This window comes from Bos indicus, chromosome 13, assembly GCF_029378745.1.
Source record: "Bos indicus isolate NIAB-ARS_2022 breed Sahiwal x Tharparkar chromosome 13, NIAB-ARS_B.indTharparkar_mat_pri_1.0, whole genome shotgun sequence".
Lineage (NCBI taxonomy): Eukaryota > Metazoa > Chordata > Mammalia > Artiodactyla > Bovidae > Bos > Bos indicus.
This window is the reverse complement of record NC_091772.1, coordinates 3170639-3192430: the sequence shown is the minus strand read 5'-3', so window position 1 is coordinate 3192430 and position 21792 is coordinate 3170639. Positions and strand designations below refer to the sequence as shown.

At 43.4% G+C, this 21792-nt stretch overlaps 1 long non-coding RNA gene across 1 annotated transcript in view; it reads left to right on the top strand.

The window, feature by feature from the left end:
- LOC139186430 (uncharacterized) overlaps nucleotides 1-14848 on the top strand; it is a 161176-nt gene extending 146328 nt beyond the window's left edge. Inside the window, exons 2-5 of the long non-coding RNA XR_011569966.1 lie at nucleotides 489-756; nucleotides 922-1111; nucleotides 2105-2230; nucleotides 13070-14848. This is a non-coding gene — a long non-coding RNA (uncharacterized lncRNA). The remainder of the gene's footprint in view (nucleotides 1-488; nucleotides 757-921; nucleotides 1112-2104; nucleotides 2231-13069) is intronic.
- Nucleotides 14849-21792: the final 6944 nt, after the last annotated feature.

Genomic DNA, 21792 nt, shown 5'->3' with positions numbered 1-21792 from the left:
TTGGCATTGCCTTTCTTTGGGATCAGAATGAAAACTGACCTTTTCCAGTCCTGTGGCCACGGCTGAGTTTTCCAAATGTGCTGGCATATTGAGTGCAGCACTTTCACAGCATCATACCTTGCTAATTACAGGAGAACATCATTCCCCACCCACCCCCTCCCCCCCCCCCCACCCCACAACCTTATTCCCTACACACTTTTTCTGAAATTTAAGAAAAAGGAGAGAAGATAATATGGCAACTACCTAGTATCTTTTATAAAGAGTTGATCATTGCTTAAATTCTGTCTCATTTGCATGAAATATTTAAAATAAAATGTTAATATCTTGGATCCTCACTTTCAACCTCATTTACTATCCCCTTCTCCACTCCCAGCCCCAAGAATGAATCTCTACTATAAGTTTCGTGTTTTCCTTCTGGCCCATTTCCATACAGCTCAAAGACCTTTCTGGGATTAGAAAGTTTCATTCTTTTTTCTGCTTCCTTCTAGTGATTTTGGGAACACCACGCCTTAGAGAAGGTCAGTGACCTCTGCCTGCCCTCTGCGCTTTGCCCACCCCCACCCCCTGCCCACCATGGTGTGTGACATTGGTGCCAAGGGGCAAGTTCAGCCGGAGTGATGTTCTTGGTAGAGCTGAAGTGGTCCACCACAGCTACAGCAGACAAAGCTCTTTGTTCTCAACTCACGCTGCTAATCGTTCAATTCCAAGGACAACCGGGAACATCGCATTTTGTTTCCAGAGCTGCATGATATCTTGGTATGACGCCATCTAGTGTTCCAAACTTTGCTAGCAAAAGAAATGAAGCATCACCTCAAATAAAACAAAAAGACCTCAAACTAGGGGTGGGGGGCAGATATTACTACTAAACTACCTTAAAAGCAAAGCTTGAGTTTTCTTTTTCTTTTTTTATCACCATGGCAGGAGGAAGCACGGGTGTCCCACTTGCATATCCTGACCCTCACCCCTTTGGTGCAGAGGGGCCAGGCCACCAGCTACCAGCACCTGCCCAGCAGGGGAGGCTGAAGTGATGGGAAATCAGTGCCCCCTGGAAAAAGCCCTCAACAATAACTGCTAAGAATTGATACATAAATGCCTTAGCTCCGTCTCTCAGGTAGGATAACAGAAAGGCATGTGTCCAGCACTCCCAGAGTTTTCCAGTGAAATGCAGCTCTATCTGCCAGAGTGCTGGCTGGCCAGAGTGTGCATGCTTTACCAGCTGCTTTCCTCTGGGTCTCAATCCCCTATGCTCCCACTAGCATTTCCTTCACTTCTCAAGTAACCAAGTAAACCATTTCCCTAGGCATCTGTGTCTCAGTGTCTCCCAAATTGAGAAAACTCCTCTGTGGTTGATTGCAAAGTGGCTCCAAACTACTCCCTCCTCTCTGTCTTTACCATGTAATGTTGCAGCTCCTCCCATGAAGCAGTGGGCTGGTCTCGGGTCTGACTTTGGCCACTAGAATATGATGGAAGTGATGGCATGCCAGTTCCAAGCCTCGGCTTCAAGAAAATATATAGGACGACTGAAGGGAACATACTCCATAGCACAGGGAACTCTACCTAATGCACTGTGGGGTGCCAGATGGGGGAGAGATCCAAAAGGGAGGGGATATATGTATACGCACTTTGCTGTGCAGTAGAAGTTAACACAACATCGTAAAGTAACTACACTCCAGTAAAAATTGATTAAGAAAAAGGAATATACAGGACTACTTTTTTCCTCAAATATCATGAGTGGTTTGTCACTAACAGAAACTGATTTAAGTCCATATCTGAGACCCTCCCTTGTATGCATTTCCTTGAATAATAGTATTATTTACCTTAAGGAAAACCATCTTCTCTGGAACAGAGAGGTTAAACAACCTTTTCAGGGTTGCCCAGCAGAATGTGAATGCAGTAGCTGTCAGAGTCCTGGTTTATTACTTTGCTCCAGGGCCTCTGTGCTGAGTTACCTTGTCTGGGTTTGCCTGCTGGCTGCTGCATTTTCTCCCCACCACGGCTGCCAGTGCAGCTGCTGGTTTTTTCCAAAGCCCTCTTTTCAAAGAGCTGTGAGGTAGGAGGCGCCTGCGTTTTCACAGATTGTGCCAATGACATATGTGTCTACTAGGGATTCAAGTGCTTACAAAACCAGCCTGAGATGCAGAGCTCACGAAAACCACTGCAATTGCTGGATGCTGGAAAATTTATGGAGCTGCAGAGCCAGCAGGATGCAGAGTAAACAGCACTGAAGAGAGTAAGTCTAGCTGTGGCATCCTGACCTTGCCTCTGGTCTCCGAAGTTATTCTCAACCCTAAGAAGCCAGGATTCAAGGACGAAGCATGGCTTCACGCAAATGCAGAGCCAAAAAGCATGAGGTTAATTGTCTAACTGAAGGAAGTTCTTGTAGGCTAGGGCAGTGGTTCTCAAAGTAGGATCCTTTTACCAGCGTCACCTGGGAACTTGTTAGAAAATTCTTGGGCCCCATTCCAGACCCTCTGAATCAGAATTTTGGGGGATGGGGCACCATCAGTCTGTTTTATTAAGCCCTCCAGGTGATTTGAATGCAGTCTTAAGTTTGAGAATTACTGATTTAGGGGCATGTTATTACAAAGGTGGCTCACGGCATTGGCATCCGTTGGGAGCTGCTTAGAGAGGCAGAAACTGCACTTAACAAGATCCCCAGATGATCTGAGTACACCTCAAAGTTGAGAAGCTCTGGGTATACATTTCTAGTCTCAAACCTTGAAGTTTGTGATTCACTGGGTCTGGGGGGGGGCCTGCCAACTTATATTTCTAAAAAGCTCCCAAGTATTGCTGATGCTCGGAGAAGGCAATGGCACCCCACTCCAGTACTCTTGCCTGGAAAATCCCATGGACGGACGGGCCTGGAGGGCTGCAGTCCATGGGGTCGCTGGGAGTCGGACACGACTGAGCAACTTCACTTTATTTTTTCACTTTCATGCATTGGAGAAGGAAATGGCAACCCGCTCCAGTGTTCTTGCCTGGAGAGTCCCAGGGATGGTGGAGCCTGGTGGGCTGCCGTCTATGGGGTCGCACAGAGTCGGACACGACTGAAGCGACTTAGCAGCAGCAGCAGCATTGCTGATGCTGTGGTTTTGGGGGCCACACTTTGAGTATCAAGATTCTAGTCCTCAGGCCAGGCTTAGAATCTGGGTCATGGGAGGGTTTCAAGGCAATCAAAGTTTGAGCCATTCTGAACAGACATTCAGGGTGCACATCGCTCAACTCCAGAGACGCCATTCACACAGACTGAGTCAAGGACCTGAAACCCTCAGCTAAGTAAGATAAGAGGCAGGGTAGAATAAAGAGTGGGATTTACAGTTAGAAGTGGATTTGAATCGTAACCTTGCCTCTAACGTAGTATGATCTTGGGAAAATTATTTAAGTCTGTGTTTCAGTGTCCTTATCTGTAAAATGGAGATGGTCATACCTGCCCCACTAGATGAGATATTCAATGGTCAGCACACAGAACAAGTGCAGCAAATATTCGTTTGCTCTCAGCCAAGGGAATAGCAGTGTCATCAGATGCACTGTCTCCTTCTCCTCCTCCAGTCTCCTCCCAGGCAGGGGCCTAATTGCCTGCTTCAGGCTGAAGGCCAGGTAAGCGTGATGGGCTTTTCTTTAGCACTCCCAGGGGTCAGATGAAGGTGATACAAGAATAATGCAGGCTATTTATATTAGGAACTCTTCTCATGGGTTTGTAAAAATCGATTCATAAAAATGACCAATGTAGCCAATTTCAAACCACACCCAGGTTTCATCTATCTACCAAAGTCAAAAGAGACAGCAGCATCTCTGGTCCTGACAAGGCTCTCTGTGTTGCCCCTGGTGCCTGGAGTCACACAGAGGCTTTGTGGGGGCACCTTGGCAGGGAAGTCTGCCCTCCTCCACTTAAAGCACACAGTTGGGCCCCTCCCATGCGTTGCTGGTGTTGATTTTGAGAAGAAGACACTCAGGGGTTCTCCAAAACAAATTAAAGACCAAATTAAAGTATGTCTTTGGGGCAAATGGAAAGTCATTTGGGGTACAGAGCAGACTGCAAAATGCCATCAAAGCTTTAAAACCCAAACCGACCAGGGCTGGTAAGAGGCCAGATGAACCTTCATGGTTTCAGAAAATAGACATCCTTAAATTTGCTTTTTTGCACTTTCAGAGAATCAGAGGAAAAGGATAAGTGCTTTTTCTTTTTTTGTTTTTAATTTCAGGGCTTGTTTTAATTTTAGTAGGGGATGGAAGGACTGCTGAGTTTAGGCAAGAATTCAGCCTGAGATAGCCACTAGAGGGCGTCAATGATTCAGGAAAGCTCCTATTTCCAAAAGAGGCCCCAGAAGCTGAAAAGGTCTGATCTGAGTCGGGTGTCTGGGGGAAAGTGGGTTCCTTAAAACCTTTTAGGCAGGTGCTCACCGAAAGGAAGTATCCAGGTCCGTAGGGACGCTAGATAATTAAACAATGTATTTACTGTATTTTTTCTGAATGCAAGCCACTTGTCCTTGGTGTGAAAGTACAGATAAGGGTGTAGGACTTCTAATGAGTCTGTAACTGAAAAGGGCTCAGGGGGTGGTATCAAGGACAAGCTTGGAAGTTGTGGGCCGTCATACCCCATTATTTCTATGTGCTGCCCCAATAAACTTAAAATCAAAATAAAAACAGCATGTTTGCTAGGCAAATACAGTAAGGTCTTCAAGTTTTGCAAACTTTCAAAGATGTGAACATGCATGCCAGCCTCTGTATGCCAGCTGTTGTACTGTACTGCTGTACTTTTCAAGGTACTATGAGATTAAAAATGTTTTCTTTATTTTTTGTATCTGTTTATTTTCTACATATTATTTGTGTGAAAAGAATTATAAACCTATCACAGTACAGTACAGTACTATATAGTCAATTGTGTTAGCTGGGTTCCTTAGGCTAACTGTTGGACTTAAGAACAAATTGGACTTAGGAACATGCTCTCAGAACAAAAATAGGGGACTTACTGTAGAGTTTTGAGCAAAGTTCCAGATTGTCACCCATAGAACTGTGGTGCTGGAGAAGACTCTTGAGAGTCCCTTGGACTGCAAGGAGATCAAACCAGTCAATCCTAAAGGAAGTCAACCCTTAATATTCATTGGAAGGACTGGGGCTGAAACTGAAGCTCCAATACTTCAGTCACCTAATGTGAAGAGCTGACTCATTGGAAAAGACTCTGATGCGGGGAAAGATTGAGGGCAGGAGGAGAAGGGGATGACAGAAGATGAGATGGTTGGATGGCATCACTGACTCAATAGACATGAGCCTGAGCAAACTCCAGGGGATAGTGAGGAACAGGGAAGCCTGGTGTGCTGCAGTCCATGGGGTCGCAAAGTGTCGGACACAACTTAACAACTGAACAACAAGAAGAATGTCTTGATTGGAGCTTTGCAGTGTGTGCTGAAGCGGGAGTAAAGCTGACTCTCTATTGTTGCTCAAAAGGCCCTTAAAGTCTACAGTAAGACAGAACACCATAGAATTTAGCAATTCACCTTTCCTGGAGAGATCTATGACAGGAGGGGGGATTCCAGTAGGGGGACATGCTAGAAAATGGCCTACAAAGTATGGTCCAGCCAAGGAGTTCCTGGTCCCGGGAAGCAGTGGGGCAGAGCGGGCGCCTCTCGGTCCACCAGCCTCTGGGTGGAAGCGATTCCTCAGCCCCGCCCTGCTGCAGCCTCTGCAGTAGTTTGGCTGTCTGACAGTATTCCCTACCCCTCCCATACTTGCTCCCTCCCCAGCGCAGCTGGCAGCGACTTTCGTGGGAGGAGTGTTGAAGATTAGGAAGAGGGGTTCCTTAGAGCAGGAGAAGGGTCTCCCAGTCCACAGTTTGCTCCAGGAGAGCTGAGTCCTGGATGACTTGCAAATATGGTCTCTCTGCAGAGACATTCTGGGAAAGGACAGGAATCAATTGGGTTTCAGTATATTTCCTTGGTTGTAAGAGATAGATTGATAAAATAAATGAGACAAAATCTATTCTATCAAGTAATATAATGATGTTTCCCTTTCTATTAATAATAGAAATTTCCTTTCCGGAAGCTAAAAATTCAGTGAACCTCTTCAAGCCTGGTTTACCATGGATACAAGGAAGACAGTCTTCCCTGTGAAAGGCTCTCTTTCTTGCTGTCTGGATCACTGTGGCCAGCCCCTCTGGCTCCTCTCCTTCTGGATCAGCCCCTTTGACTCCTCTCCATCAGTCCTCCTATAGATAACACCATGGACTCCCATCACATCACGTCCAAGCATCTTTCCCAGGCCTCCAAGGACAGGTCATCTCTTCCACCTGCCACTCAGCTTCTGCTCTCATCCTGCTGGTCATCTCACTGTCCAACAGAAGGGCCCCTGACGTCAACCCCTCTGAGTATTTGGGCGTGTGGTTGCTCTTCCTTGGGAACCTTTCCTCCTTGTTGGCATAAAAGCTGAACCCAAGCTACACTTCCTCCACAGAGGTTTTCCTGATCGCTCAGTGCTTATCGACTGCCGCTTGCTTTGAACTTTCCCATCTTTCTACAGACACTAGGGAATTACTCCAACACTGCTCTTTTTTCTCTCTGTTATGTTAGGAAACTTGGTTGTGGCCTGACAATTAGATGGCTATGTCTTTGAGGACAGAGGTTGGAAAGTAGCATGTCAAGAACCCAACATGGACACATAAGAAATGCAGTGAACTTATGCCTGGTTAACTTCTTTGCATCCTTCAGAACTTAGGTTGAATCTCGCTTCTTAAGGGCAGCTTCCCCCATTAGATCAAAATCCCCTACTCTAGTTTCCCAGAGAACTGGGACCTCATAGAACTCCTATAGAGAACACTCCTGGTTGTGCTTCTCAAAGACAGACTTCTTTAAAATTTGTGTTTTTTTTTTTTTTTTTTTCTGCTCAGTTCCTTGCATGAGGGTTAGGATGAGGTCTGGTTTTGTCTAGTGCCTAAGGAAATTCCTGGCACACGGTTGGTACTCTATACATATTTTCTTGAAAGAATGAATAGATACTATTGGGAGGGCTGCACTGGTTTGAGACATGAACTTCTTGGGGAATGAGAGCAGCAGAGCAAAGGCTGCTAAGCTCCTGTGAGCTGGTACCCTTGAGCTAAACAGAAGCTGACAGCAGAGGCTCAGATGGGTCAAGTCAACAAAATCATTTTACTGTCATTATTGGCAATGAGCGACATGATATTTTCTCAAAGGTTTTGTGAGGAGGTTATCAAAGATATGCATTCATTGTGGAAAATAAAGTTTAAAAAATTATAAGGAAGCAGAAATGGTAACTCCAAGCCTACCACTCAAAGCCTTTTATAAAAATAATATTTTCTTCCAACCTTGGTGTAGTAACTTTATTGTACATAGTGAAATGTTTTGGAGGTGGGGTCTCCACGGAACTCCCCATCAGGACACCAGATCCAGGTACCCACAGGTTCAGTTTAGTTCAGTAGCTCAGTCATGTCTGACTCTTTGTGACCCTGTGGAGTGCAGCACGCCAGGCCTCCCTGTCCATCACCAGCTCCCAGAGCTTACTCAAACTCATGGCCATCGAGTTGATGATACCGTCCAACCATCTCATCCTCTGTCGTCCCCTTCTCCTCCTGCCCTCAATCTTTCCCAGCATCAGGGTCTTTTCCAGTTGAGTCAGTTCTTTACATCAGGTGGCCAAAGTACGTCTAACTCATTAACCCATCCATGCTTCCTTCCTTCCCTTTGCTGCCTCATTTCCACATTCTTCCTGTGTTTCCTGGAATCTTCTCCCAAAGAAGCCATTTGCCTCAAATCTTTGTTTCAGGGCCTTATCTGGGGTATCCAGTCCAAGGAGTGATCCCACTACCCCATTTCTTGGCTATGCATTCAGGCACTGGCCAGGTTAGAGTTTCTCTCTTCTTTTTAACTAAAGTGGTAGCTAAAAATTCTAAACAATCCAACATATATTTTAAGGAACAGGGTAAAAATGCAGAAGTGTGCCAGACTGCTGACTCTCTATTATCAGAACTTCTGATAGGAAGGCTCCCAAGAGGGAATAAATGATACAGACTATGGGCTCTTTGGAGGTGACTTTGGATTGTTCTTTATTTCTCCTCTCATTTCTTTTTTAATCTGCTTCCTCTACAATAGAAACCATCCTAAACTGAACTGTTTTTGCTGCCAATCCCTAATTAGGTTTCCAGATACACCCACATGCCCGGGTGTGATGCTAGGCTTGCTGTAAAGCAAGTTCATATGCACTTCATTTTATTAAAAGCTAACACTAGTTCTGAAAGCCTGATGCATGCTGACCACTCTCTACAAAGTTCTGCAGGACATTCTGCAGGGGCTGTTGAGACACTATCCTTGTAGGGAAGATAAGACACATACACAGCCAGATTCATGCAGGGCCAAGGGTGACCTGCCAACTGAGGGGTACACCCAGGCTGAAATAAGCAGGAAACAACTAAAGGAATTCTGAGAAAGTGGTGAGTCATTCTGGCTGGAGTTTGAGAAAGCTTCAGGGAACAGGCTAAGAATGATGGATGGGTTGGATTTTAATGGATCACATGGGTCAGGACAGAAAGAGAAGTACTCAAAGCTTCCCCATCTGTTTCTAGGGGGCTCCTATTTGATGTTAAATGCTAAGACTGATGTTTCTCTCTCCCTCTCCACAATAGTGACAAAACCTTTATTTTTTTTTTTTCTAATTTTATTTTATTTTTAAACTTTACATAATTGTATTAGTTTTGCCAAATATCAAAATGAATCCGCCACAGGTATACATGTGTTCCCCATCCTGAACCCTCCTCCTACTTCAGCTTCTCCGATAACAGTGAGGAAACTGCATCATCTTTCTGATGTAAAAGAATGAGTCAGATCCAAGTCCAACCATAACACAGGCATATCATCTGGGAATGCATTTCACATGTGACAGAGGTGTAAACAAAACAGGCACTGATTGCATCTCTCGTTGGAAGAAGACCAGAGACAGGCATTGGTTGCTGCTGGTTTAGCTACTCAGCAGTCTCGTCAAGAACCCAGGCTCTTCCTTCTTCCTCCTCTCTCTTCCGCAAGCTGTTGGTTTTTCGACCTCATGCTGCTCATTTCCTACTTGCCAGTAGGTTGCTATGGATCCAGGCTTCAAGACCACCTCTGAGGCAGGAAGAAGCAGGGAGGACAGCACCAGAAGCCTCCCATCTTTTGCTCAAACAGCAGAAGTTTTTTCAGGAGTCCCCTGCAAATCTCTACTTCTATATCTTTGACTAGAACTGGATCAGAGGCCCAGCTGTAAAACATTCTGGGAACTTGGGCATTGCACATTTTAGATTTTATAATTACAGATAGTAAGGAAGGAGGGATAAGGAATGGCTATAATGATGATCCTATCAATTCTGCCTCTCCTGCCAGACATTTCACCTGCTGTGGCCAAGACTCTTTGAGCCTTGCTCCCTCTTAGCTGATAGCTGGTCTACTAGTCAAATATTACCTAGCCATACCATGTAACAGAGCAGCCCAAACCCCCATGGCTAATAATAAACATGCATTGCCATTCTTCCAAGTTTGCTGGCTGGCCAGGATGGCTCTGTTCCACGTGTGTTTCATTCTTCTGGAACCAGAGGAATGGCATGGCAGAGTTCTGAGCAAAAGAAGCGAGCAGAAAATGTGCTGCCCTTTGGTGTAGGCTCAAAACTTGTGCACTGCCATTTCGGTCCACATTTCACTGGCCAAAGCAAGCCGTGTGGGACCACAGAAAGGCTTCGTGGTGGAAGGAACTGCAAATTTACTTGGGAAAATGTAGGTATGGAGAGGTGAGGGGAACTGGGAAAATTCACAGACCCCAGCCTGTTGATCTAATACGTTATCTGTGTGACAGTGCGGGTGGGGGGGCAGGATATGGGTGTGTGTCCCTGCAAGTGGTAAATATACCTGTAACAGGCCAGGGGCTACTGAATGCAGTGCCTGGTCAGTGACGTGGCCCCAAGGTGGTAACTTTAGAGCAGGTGTTGGGGAAGTGATGGATACAGAGCGCTAGCCCTGTTGAGAAGGCAGAGGATGTTGTACCTTGAATCACCTTTCATGGATGGCTCTTTTTCATTGAGCATGTCTAACCAAATAGGATTCTGAGGTTCAGCTTCTCACCAGATGTCAACTTGGCGTTATCAGGACCAGGCAGTTGGCAGCCTCATTCTCCCTCCGTGTCTGGGCATTTTCATCCTCTGAGTAGGATTGAGTCCTGCTTTCCCCAGCACAAGCAACTGTAGATGTTACCTTAATTTCTCAAGGAATCTTTTCCCAGATACACCTCATTTACTATAACTCCTATAACTTGATTAAAGCAAATATTGGGACAATAAGAAAAGAAGAGAGAAGACAATTCCTCATGATGGTCATGATACCCACATGGTTCCTTGGTGCCATTTCACTTAACCAGAGTGTCTTTGACAGGAGGGCTGCCCTGGTTTTAATTTAATTAAATTCTGACACGTCCTCCTAAGACAGAAATCACAATACAGGTGAACTGTATTTAAGGACATAGGAATGCCTTTGAAAAAAGTATACACATCCTTGACTTTGACAGTGAGATTCATTCATTAATTCATTAAACTTTTTCAGTGGTTTTTCCTCTCTCTGGAGCCCACTTTGACAGAAAGAGGTATATATGAACTCACTTGAGAAGTCAATGAATCTTCTTTTCTAATACAAATAGATAATATCACATTGTTGCAGATTTATTTAGTGGACTATTTTTTAGAACTTATCTGCCAGACTCTATTCATGAATTGTCTTATATTTCACATATATTAGCTTATTTAATTTTTATTATGAATGTACAAGGAAGGTCCTATTATTGTTCCCACAATACTTTGAAGCACAATGAGGTTAAACAACTTCCTCAAGATTAAGTAGCTTGGAAAAAGTGTGGATTCCCACAAGACAAATGCAAAAAGGAGATGAAACACTTGGCAGATGATATAGTATTTCTCATGAAGCTGCATAAACTCTGAATGTGTGTTAGTCGCTCAGTCATGTCTCACTCTTTGTGACCCCATGAACTGTAGCCTGCCAGGCTCCTCTATCTATGGAATTCTCCAAGCAAGAATATTGGAGTGGGTAGCCATTCCCTTCTCCATGGGATCTTCCCGACCCAGGGATCAAACCCCAGTCATCTGCATTGCAGGCAGATTCTTTACTGTCTGAGCCACCAATCATTTTGGGGGGAAACAAGTAGCCTCCTTGGGGCTTCCCTGGTGGCTCAGATGGTAAATCAAGTGACCAAGTGACCCAAGGAGAGGACAATGACCAGAAACCCTAGAATCCTGCTGGGTCTTTTAGGGAAGAAGCACACCCTCTCTGATAGGGACGTGAAGACAGGACATGGACTGGCAACCGTCTTGCCACTGTTGGGGAAACTCTGAGATTGAAAGCAAGGTACTGATATCAAGAGATTAGATAAATCAATTCCTGATGATATTATTTGAACCCCTGGGTTCAGCCATGCCCACGTTTCTCATTACAGAGCCTGCAGACGTTTTAGTTCCTCAAGTCCATCGAAAACCTTCATTGTCAAAGCCAGTTTGAATCAAGTTTCTGTCATTAGTGACAAAGAGCCCTGTCTGAAAGTGAACAAGTTCATTTCCCAAGCCTGTTGTTCTGCTCCGGGGACCTCCATTCTATCCAGCAGACCTTGAAGATTTAGGTTGATTTTCTTTCTTTGATGCATCTACAAACATCCTCTCATGTGAAGCTTCCCTCCTTCTCCTACATTTGCTTCCTTACTGACACTAGGAACAAGAACACAGCTTCTTTTCATTTAGAGGCTTCAAATGAATCATTATGAAGGAAAAAATAGGTCCCATCAAAAAGTAGCATGATGAAGTTAAAAAGGTAAAAAAATAAAAACTCAGGTTTTTACAGTCCTGGTCACACGGAATTTTTCACTGTTTAATGTGGTAGCCACGAGCATCATGCATCTGTCAAGCACAGCAACCATGGCCATGAGTGAAAAACTGAACTTTAATTGTATTTAATTTTAATTAAAACTTAAAAACTGATACTTGATTCAGTTACTGAAAAACATTTTTTTAAAAATAAGTGTTCAGAACGTGAACACATGAATTTTTCTTGGCAACTGTATGTTTTATAAAATCTAAATACAAATCAAATATTTCCAATAAAAATTTAGTATCTGAATTGAGACATGCTGAAAACAAAATACATGTAAGATTTCGAAGATTAGATTAGAAGGAAAGCAAAATTAGTTTATTAATTAAATTTTATATTGACTGCATATTGACATTATATTTTTGATGTACTGAATTTAAAACACTCTTAAAATGACTTTCACCAGTTTCATGTTTTTGTTTTTTTTCAAGATCCACTCTTCTAGCTACTTTCAAATATGCAATAGAGCATTATTGACTATAGTCACCATGCTGTACATTTTATCCCCATGAGTTATTTTATAACTAGAACTTCATACCTAAAAAGTACAAATTTTTCCCAAAAAAATGAGTGGCCCTTTTCACTCATTTCACCCACCACTTATTTTTTTTTATTATGGCTCATGTTATATTTCTATTGGATGGTGCTGGTGTATAGTTCCTGCCTAAGTTGTCATTGAAGACCCTACTTGTATTCTGTAGAATGGAGTTTATCAAACCTGTGAACCTGAGAGTGTTCACAATTTGAGATTTTATTCTGGAAAAACATTGAAGAAACATATCAACAACCCTATGTTAGTCTTCCTTATAAAAGTCTGCAACAATCTAATTAAGCAGTTTTGATTATTTTTCCTGCTATTAGGTCAGTCAATAGTCCTTCTGTTTGTTCTCTTGGTCTAAGTGATACTCTTCTGATTGCAGGGTAAAAAGCATGAATTTCTGAAAATGTTATTCTAAAAAATAAAAGGAACTTCCCTGGAGGTAAAGTGGTTAAAGCTCTGAGATTCCACTGTTGGCATGGGTTCAGTCCTGGTTGGGGAACTAAGATCCCACAGACCAGGGACACAACCAAAAGTAAATAAATAGAATGAAAGGGAAATATTCTATTTAATGCAAAATAGGAGTTATTGTAGACTGTTTCCAGAAATCTGTTCATATTGCATATCTTTGTCGCAGATGTGCAGATGACACCACCCTTATGGCAGAAAGCAAAGAAGAACTGAAGAGCCTCTTGATGAAAGTGAAAGAGAAGAGTGGAAAAGTTGGCTTAAAACTTAACGTTCAGAAAACTGAGATCGTGGCATCCAGTCCCATCACTTGATGGCAAATAGATGGGGAAACAATGGAAACAGTGAGAGACTTTATTTGGGGGGGGGGGGGCTCCAAAATCACTGCAGATAGTGTCTGCAGCCATGAAATTAAAAGACACTTGTTCCTTGGAAGAAAAGCTATGACCCACCTACACATCATATTAAAAAGCAGATACATTACTTTGCCAACAAAGGTCCGTCTAGTCAAAGCTATGATTTTTCCAGTAGTCATGTATGGATGTGAAAGTTGGACCATAAAGAAAGCTGAGTGCTGAAGAATTGATGCTTTTGAACTGTGGTGTTGGAGAAGACTCTTGAGAGTCCCTTGGACTACAAGGAGATCCAACCAGTCCATCCTAAAGGAAATCAGCCCTGAATATTCATTGAAAGGACTGATGCTGAAGCTGAAACTCCAATACTTTGGCCACCTGATGCGAAGAGCTGACTCATCTGTCAAGACCCTGATGCTGGGAAAGATTGAAGGTAGGAGGAAGGGGGGATGCCAGAGGATGAGGTAGTTGGATGGCATCACCAACTTGATGGCCATGAGTTTGAGTAAGCTCCAGGAGTTGGTTATGGACAGGGAGGCCTGTCATGCTACAGTCCATGGGGTTGCAAAGAGTTGGACACAACTGAGCAACTGAACTGAACTGATTTTTGTTGCTGTCTTGTCAATCTTCTGTTATGTCTGATATTTTTATTGAAATACTGGCAATCTTGTGAAGCCTCCGTTTTGCTTTATTTATCCCACTTTCCCATTTGCTGAAGATGAAGCTCCAATACTTTGGGCACCTGATGTAAAGAGCTCTTTGGAAAAGAGCCTGCTGCTGGGAAAAATTGAGGGTAGGATGAGAAGGGAGTGACAGAGGATGAGATGGTTGGATGGCATCACCAACTCAGTGGATATGAGTTTGAGGAAACTCTGGGAGATAGTGAAGGACAGGGAAGTCTTGTGCACGGCAGACCATGGGGTCACAAAACATCAGACACAACATAGAGACTGAACAACAGCAACTCCCACTTTCCAGAGATCATGATTCTAGAGTCCTTCCCACTCAGAAGCTGGAAGATACAGTTAGAGCAGAAGGTAAGTGAGGGCTTGATCCCCAAGGGATGTGCCAACTGAGGGGCCCTGGTCCCATTGGGTCCCCTTCCCAGGTCAGGGACTTCTTTAGAATTTCCTTGTAAGCTTTCAAAGGTCCTTTTGCACAATCAGATGATGAAACAGAAGTATATGACCTTCATTCTGGAAAGTGAACATTGCAGGGTTTTTATAGGGCTTCATTGTAAATCCAGAATGTACCCTGCAAAGCATTTATCCGCTTGCTTTCAGCTCCATTCTCCACTCTTCCCTGTCTCTTTTGCATTGAAAGGGGCTCATCCTGAAAGCTACATTTCTCATTACTCAGCCAATTGACTTCTGGCTGGATTCTGCCCATGGGAAGTGTGCCCAGGAGACAGGACAGCAGAGGGTAGATGGGGAGAAACAAGGGGTTATTATCCTCTCTCTCTTTCTTAAGATGCATCATCTTTGGCAGTAACTTTTTTATTTTCCAGCTTTTGTCAAAATAACCTTTTATTCATGACACTGTATGAAATAATTTAAAACTGTGCACAAAATAATAATAAAAAATGTTTATATATATATATATTTTTGCAAATTTATTAATTTATTTTCATTGGAGGCTAATTACTTTCAGTTCAGTCGCTCAGTCATATCCGACTCTTTGCGACCCCATGAATCGCAGCACGCCAGGCCTCCTATCCATCACCAACTCCCGGAGATCACTCAGACTCACGTCCATCGAGTCAGTGATGCCATCCAGCCATCTCATCCTCTGTCGTCCTCTTCTCCTCCTGCCCCCAATCCCTCTCAGCATCAGAGTCTTTTCCAATGAGTCAACTCTTTGCATGAGGTGGCCAAAGTAATGGAGTTTCAGCTTTAGCATCATTCCTTCCAAAGAACACCCAGGGCTGATCTCCTTCAGAATGGACTGGTTGGATCTCCTTGCAGTCCAAGGGACTCTCAAGAGTCTTCTTCAACACCACAGTTCAAAAGCATCAATTCTTCGGCCATCAGCTTTCTTCACAGTCCAACTCTCACATCCAAACATGACCACAGGAAAAATCATAGCCTTGACTAGATGGACCTTTTTGGCAAAGTAATGTCTCTGCTTTTCAATATGCTATCTAGGTTGGTCATAACTTTCCTTGCAACGAGTAAGCGTCTTTTAATTTCATGGCTGCTGTCACCATCTGCAGTGATTTTGGAGCCCCCAAAATAAAGTCTGACACTGTTTCCACTGTTTCCCCATCTATCTGCCATGAAGCGCTGGGACCGGATGCCATGATCTTCGTTTTCTGAATGTTGAGCTTTAAGCCAACTTTTTCACTCTCCACTTTCACTTTCATCAAGAGGCTTTTAAGTTCCTCTTCACTTTCTGCCATAAGGGTGGTGTCATCTGCATATGTGAGGTTATTGATATTTCTCCTGGCAATCTTGATTCCAGCTTGTACTTCTTCCAGACCAGCGTTTCTCATGATGCACTCTGCATAGAAGTTAAATAAGCAGGGTGACAATATATAGCCTTGACATGCTCCTTTTCCTATTTGGAACCAGTCTGATGTTCCATGTCCAGTTATAACTGTTGATTCCTGACTTGCATACAAATTTCTCAAGAGGCAGATCAGGTGGTCTGGTATTCCCATCTCTTTCAGAATTTTCCACAGTTTATTGTGATCCACACAGTCAAAGGCTTTGGCATAGTCAATAAAGAAGAAATAGATGTTTTTCTGGAATTTTCTTGCTTTTTTCATGATCCAGCAGATGTTGGCAATTTGATCTCTGGCTCCTCAGCCTTTTCTAAAACCACCTTGAACATCAGGAAGTTCACTGTACACGTATTGCTGAAGCCTGGCTTGGAGAATTTTGAGCATTACTTTACTAGCGTGTGAGATGAGTGCAATTGTGCGGTAGTTTGAGCATTCTTTATCATTGCCTTTCTTTGGGATTGGAATGAAAACTGACCTTTTCCAGTCCTGTGGCCACTGCTGAGTTTTCCAAATTTGCTGGCATATTGAGTGTAGCACTTTCACAGCATCATCTTCCAGCATTTGAAATAGCTCAACTGGAATTCCAAAACCTCCACTGGCTTTGTTCGTAGTGATGCTTTCTAGGGCCCACTTGACTTCATGTTCCACAATGTCTGCCTCTAGGTCAGTGATCACACCATTGTGATTATCTGGGTCGTGAAGATGTTTTTTGTACAGTTCTTCTGTGTATTCTTTCCACTTCTTCTTAATATCTTCTGCTTCTGTTAGGTCCACACCATTTCTGTCCTTTATCGAGCCTATCTTTGCATGAAACGTTCCTTTGGTATCTCTACTTTTCTTGAAGAGATCTCTAGTCTTTCCCATTCTGTTGTTTTCCTCTATTTCTTTGCATTGACCATTGAGGAAGGCTTTCTTATCTCTTCTTGCTATTCTTTGGAACTCTGCATTCAGATGCTTATATCTTTCCTTTTCTCCTTTGCTTTTCGCTTTTCTTCTTTTCACAGCTATTTGTAAGGCCTCCCCAGACAGCCATTTTGCTTTTTTGCATTTCTTTTCCATGGGGATCGTCTTGATCCCTGTCTCCTGTACAGTGTCATGAACCTCGTTCCATAGTTCATCAGGCACTCCATCTATCAGATCTCGGCCCTTAAATCTATTTCTCACTTCCACTGTATAATCATAAGGGATTTGATTTAGGTCATACCTGAATGGCCTAGTGGTTTTCCCTACTTTCTTCAATTTAAGCCTGAATTTGGTAATAAGGAGTTCATGATCTGAGCCACAGTCAGCTCCTGGTCTTGTTTTTGCTAACTGTATAGAGCTTCTCCATCTTTGGCTGCAAAGAATATAATCAATCTGATTTCGGTGTTGACCATCTGGTGATGTCCATGTGTAGACTCTTCTCTTGTGTTGTTGGAAGAGGGTGTTTGTTATGACCAGTGCATTTTCTTGGCAAAACTCTATTAGTCTTTGCCATGCTTCATTCCGTACTCCACGGCCAAATTTTTCTGTTATTCCAGGTGTTTCTTGACTTCCTACTTTTCCAGTCCAGTCCCCTATAATGAAAAGGACATCTTTTGGGGGCGTTAGTTCTAAAAGGTCTTGTAGGTCTTCATAGAACCATTTAACTTCAGCTTCTTCAGCGTTACTGGTTGGGGCATAGACTTGGATTACTGTGATATTGAATGGTTTGCCTTGGAAACGAACAGAGATCATTCTGTCATTTTTGAGATTGCATCCAAGTACTGCATTTCAGACTCTTTTGTTGACTATGATGGCTACTCCATTTCTTCTGAGGGATTCCTGCCCACAGTAGTATATATAATGGTCATCTGAGTTAAGTTCACCCATTCCAGTCCATTTTAGTTCACTGATTCCTAGAATGTCGACATTCATTCTTGCCATCTCTTGTTTGACCACTTCTAATTTGCCTTGATTCATGGACCTGACATTCCACGTTCCTATGCAATACTGCTCTTTACAGCACTGGACCTTGCTTCTATCACCAGTCACATCCACAACTGGGTATTCTTTTTGCTTTGGCTCCATCCCTTCATTCTTCCTGGATTTATTTCTCCACTGATCTCCAGTAGCATATTCGGCACCTACTGACCAGGCGAGTTCCTCTTTAAGTATCCTATCATTTTGCCTTTTCATACTGTTCATGGGGTTCTCAAGGCAAGAATACTGAAGTAGTTTGCCATTCCCTTCTCCAGTGGACCACATTCTGTCAGATCTCTCCACCATGACCCGCCCATCTTGCGTTGCCTCACGGGCATGGCTTAGTTTACCCCTTGTCCAAGGTAGGAGCAGCTGCTGTGCTTTGCTGGAGCAGCTGTGAAGAGATACCCCACTTCCAAAGTAAGGGAAACCCAAGTAAGATGGTAGGTGTTGCGAGAGGGCATCAGAGGGCAGACACTGAAACCATAATCACAGAAAACTAGCCAATCAGATCACACGGACCACAGCCTTGTCTAACTCAGTGAAAGTAAGCCATGCCATGTGGGGCCACCCAAAATGGGAGGGTCATGGTGGAGAGGTCTGACAGAATGTGGTTCACTGGAGAAGGGAATGGCAAACCACTTCAGTATTCTTGCCTGGAGAACCCCATGAACAGCATGAAAAGACAACATGATAGGATACTGAAAGGGGAACTCCCCAGGTCAGTAGGTGCCCAATATGCTACTGGAGATCAGTGGAGAAATAACTCCAGGAAGAATGAAGGGATGGAGCCAAAGCAAAAAGAATACCTAGTTGTGGATGTGACTGGTGATAGAAGCAAGGTCCGATGCTGTAAAGAGCAATATAGCATAGGAACCTGGAAAGTTAGGTCCATGAATCAAGGCAAATTAGAAGTGGTCAAACAAGAGATGGCAAGAATGAATGTCGACATTCTAGGAATCAGTGAACTAAAATGGACTGGAATGGGTGAACTTAACTCAGATGACCATTATATATACTACTGTGGGCAGGAATCCCTCAGAAGAAATGGAGTAGCCATCATAGTCAACAAAAGAGTCTGAAATGCAGTACTTGGATGCAATCTCAAAAATGACAGAATGATCTCTGTTCGTTTCCAAGGCAAACCATTCAATATCATGGTAATCCAAGCCTATGCCCCAGCCAGTAACGCTGAAGAAGCTGAAGTTGAATGGTTCTGTGAAGACCTACAAGACCTTTTAGAACTAACGCCCCCAAAAGATGTCCTTTTCATTATAGGGGACTGGACTGGAAAAGTAGGAAGTCAAGAAACACCTGGAATAACAGAAAAATTTGGCCTTGGAGTACGGAATGAAGCATGGCAAAGACTAATAGAGTTTTGCCAAGAAAATGCACTGGTCATAACAAACACCCTCTTCCAACAACACAAGAGAAGAGTCTACACATGGACATCACCAGATGGTCAACACCGAAATCAGATTGATTATATTCTTTGCAGCCAAAGATGGAGAAGCTCTATACAGTTAGCAAAAACAAGACCAGGAGCTGACTGTGGCTCAGATCATGAACTCCTTATTACCAAATTCAGGCTTAACTTGAAGAAAGTAGGGAAAACCACTAGGCCATTCAGGTATGACCTAAATCAAATCCCTTATGATTATACAGTGGAAGTGAGAAATAGATTTAAGGGCCGAGATCTGATAGATGGAGTGCCTGATGAACTATGAATGGAGGTTCGTGACACTGTACAGGAGGCAGGGATCAAGACGATCCCCATGGAAAAGAAATGCAAAAAAGCAAAATGGCTGTCTGGGGAGGCCTTACAAATAGCTGTGAAAAGAAGTGAAGCAAAAAGCAAAGGAGAAAGGAAAGATATAAGCATCTGAATGCAGAGTTCCAAAGAATAGCAAGAAGAGATAAGAAAGCCTTCCTCAATGGTCAATGCAAAGAAATAGAGGAAAACAACAGAATGGGAAAGACTAGAGATCTCTTCAAGAAAAGTAGAGATACCAAAGGAACGTTTCATGCAAAGATAGGCTCGATAAAGGACAGAAATGGTGTGGACCTAACAGAAGCAGAAGATATTAAGAAGAAGTGGAAAGAATACACAGAAGAACTGTACAAAAAACATCTTCATGACCCAGATAATCACGATGGTATGATCACTGACCTAGAGGCAGACATTGTGGAACGTGAAGTCAAGTGGGCCCTAGAAAGCATCACTACGAACAAAGCCAGTGGAGGTTTTGGAATTCCAGTTGAGCTATTTCAAATGCTGGAAGATGATGCTGTGAAAGTGCTACACTCAATATGCCAGCAAATTTGGAAAACTCAGCAGTGGCCACAGGACTGGAAAAGGTCAGTTTTCATTCCAATCCCAAAGAAAGGCAATGATAAAGAATGCTCAAACTACCTCACAATTGCACTCATTTCACACACTAGTAAATTAATGCTCAAAATTCTCCAAGCCAGGCTTCAGCAATACGTGTACAGTGAACTTCCTGATGTTCAAGGTGGTTTTAGAAAAGGCAGAGAAGCCAGAGATCAAATTGCCCACATCTGCTGGATCATTGAAAAAGCAAGAATGTTCCAGAAAAACATCTATTTCTTCTTTATTGACTATGCCAAAGCCTTTGACTGTGTGGATCATGATAAACTGTGGAAAATTCTGGAAGAGATGGGAATACCAGACCTGATCTGCCTCTTGAGAAATCTGTATGCAGGTCAGGAAGCAACAGTTAGAACTGGACATGGAACAACAGACTGGTTCCAAATAGGAAAAGGAGTACGTCAAGGCTGTATATTGTCACCTGCTTATTTAACTTATATGCAGAGTACATCATGAGAAATGCTGGACTGGAAGAAGCACAAGCTGGAATCAAGATTGCCAAGAGAAATATCAACAACCTCAGATATGCAGATGACACCACCCTTATGGCAGAAAGCAAAGAGGAACTAAAAAGCCTCTTGATGAAAGTGAAAGTGGAGAGTGAAAAAGTTGGCTTAAAGCTCAACATTCAGAAAACTAAGATCATGGCATCTGGTCCCATCACTTCATGGAAAATAGATGGGGAAACAGTGGAAACAGTGTCAGACTTTATTTTGGGGGGCTCCAAAATCACTGCAGATGGTGACTGCAGCCATGCAATTAAAAGACGCTTATTCCTTGGAAGGAAAGTTATGGCCAACCTAGATAGCATATTGCAAAGCAAAGATATTACTTTGCCAACAAGGTCCGTCTAGTCAAGGCTATGGTTTTTCCTGTGGTCATGTATGGATGTGAGAGTTGGACTGTGAAGAAAGCTGAGTGCTGAAGAATTGATGCTTTTGAACTGTGGTGTTGAAGAAGACTCTTGAGAGTCCCTTGGACTGCAAGGAGATCCAACCAGCCCATCCTAAAGGAGATTAGTCTTGGGTGTTCATTGGAAGGACTAATGTTAAAGCTGAAACTCCAATACTTTGGCCACCTCATGGGCACTGGAAAAGGCCCTGATGCTGGGAGGAATTGGGGGCAGGAGGAGAAGAAGACGACAGAGGATGAGATGGCTGGATGGCATCATGGACTCGTTGGACATGAGTTTGAGTGAACTCCGGGAGTTGGTGATGGACAGGGAGGCGTGGCGTGCTGTGATTCATGGGGTCGCAAAGAGTCGAACACGACTGAGTGACTGAACTCAACTGAACTAAGTTACTTTACAATATTGTAGTGGTTTTTGCCATACATTCACATGACTCAACAATAGGTGTACATGTGTCCCCCATCCTGAAACCCCCTCACACCTCCCTCCCCATCCCATCCCTCGGGGTTGTCCCAGTGCACTGGCCCTGAGTGCCCTGTCTCATACATTGAACCTGGCTGGCGATCTATTTCACATATGGTAATATACATATTTCAATGCTATTTTCTCAAATCGTCCCACCCTTGCCTTCTCTACAGAGTCTAAAAGTCTGTTCTTTACATCTGTTTCTTTTGCTATCTCACATACAAGGTCATTGTTACCATCTTTCTAAATTCCATGTATATGCATTGATTTACTACAGCTTTCTTATCCATTCGTCTGCCGATGGACATCTAGGTTTCTTCCATGTCCTAGC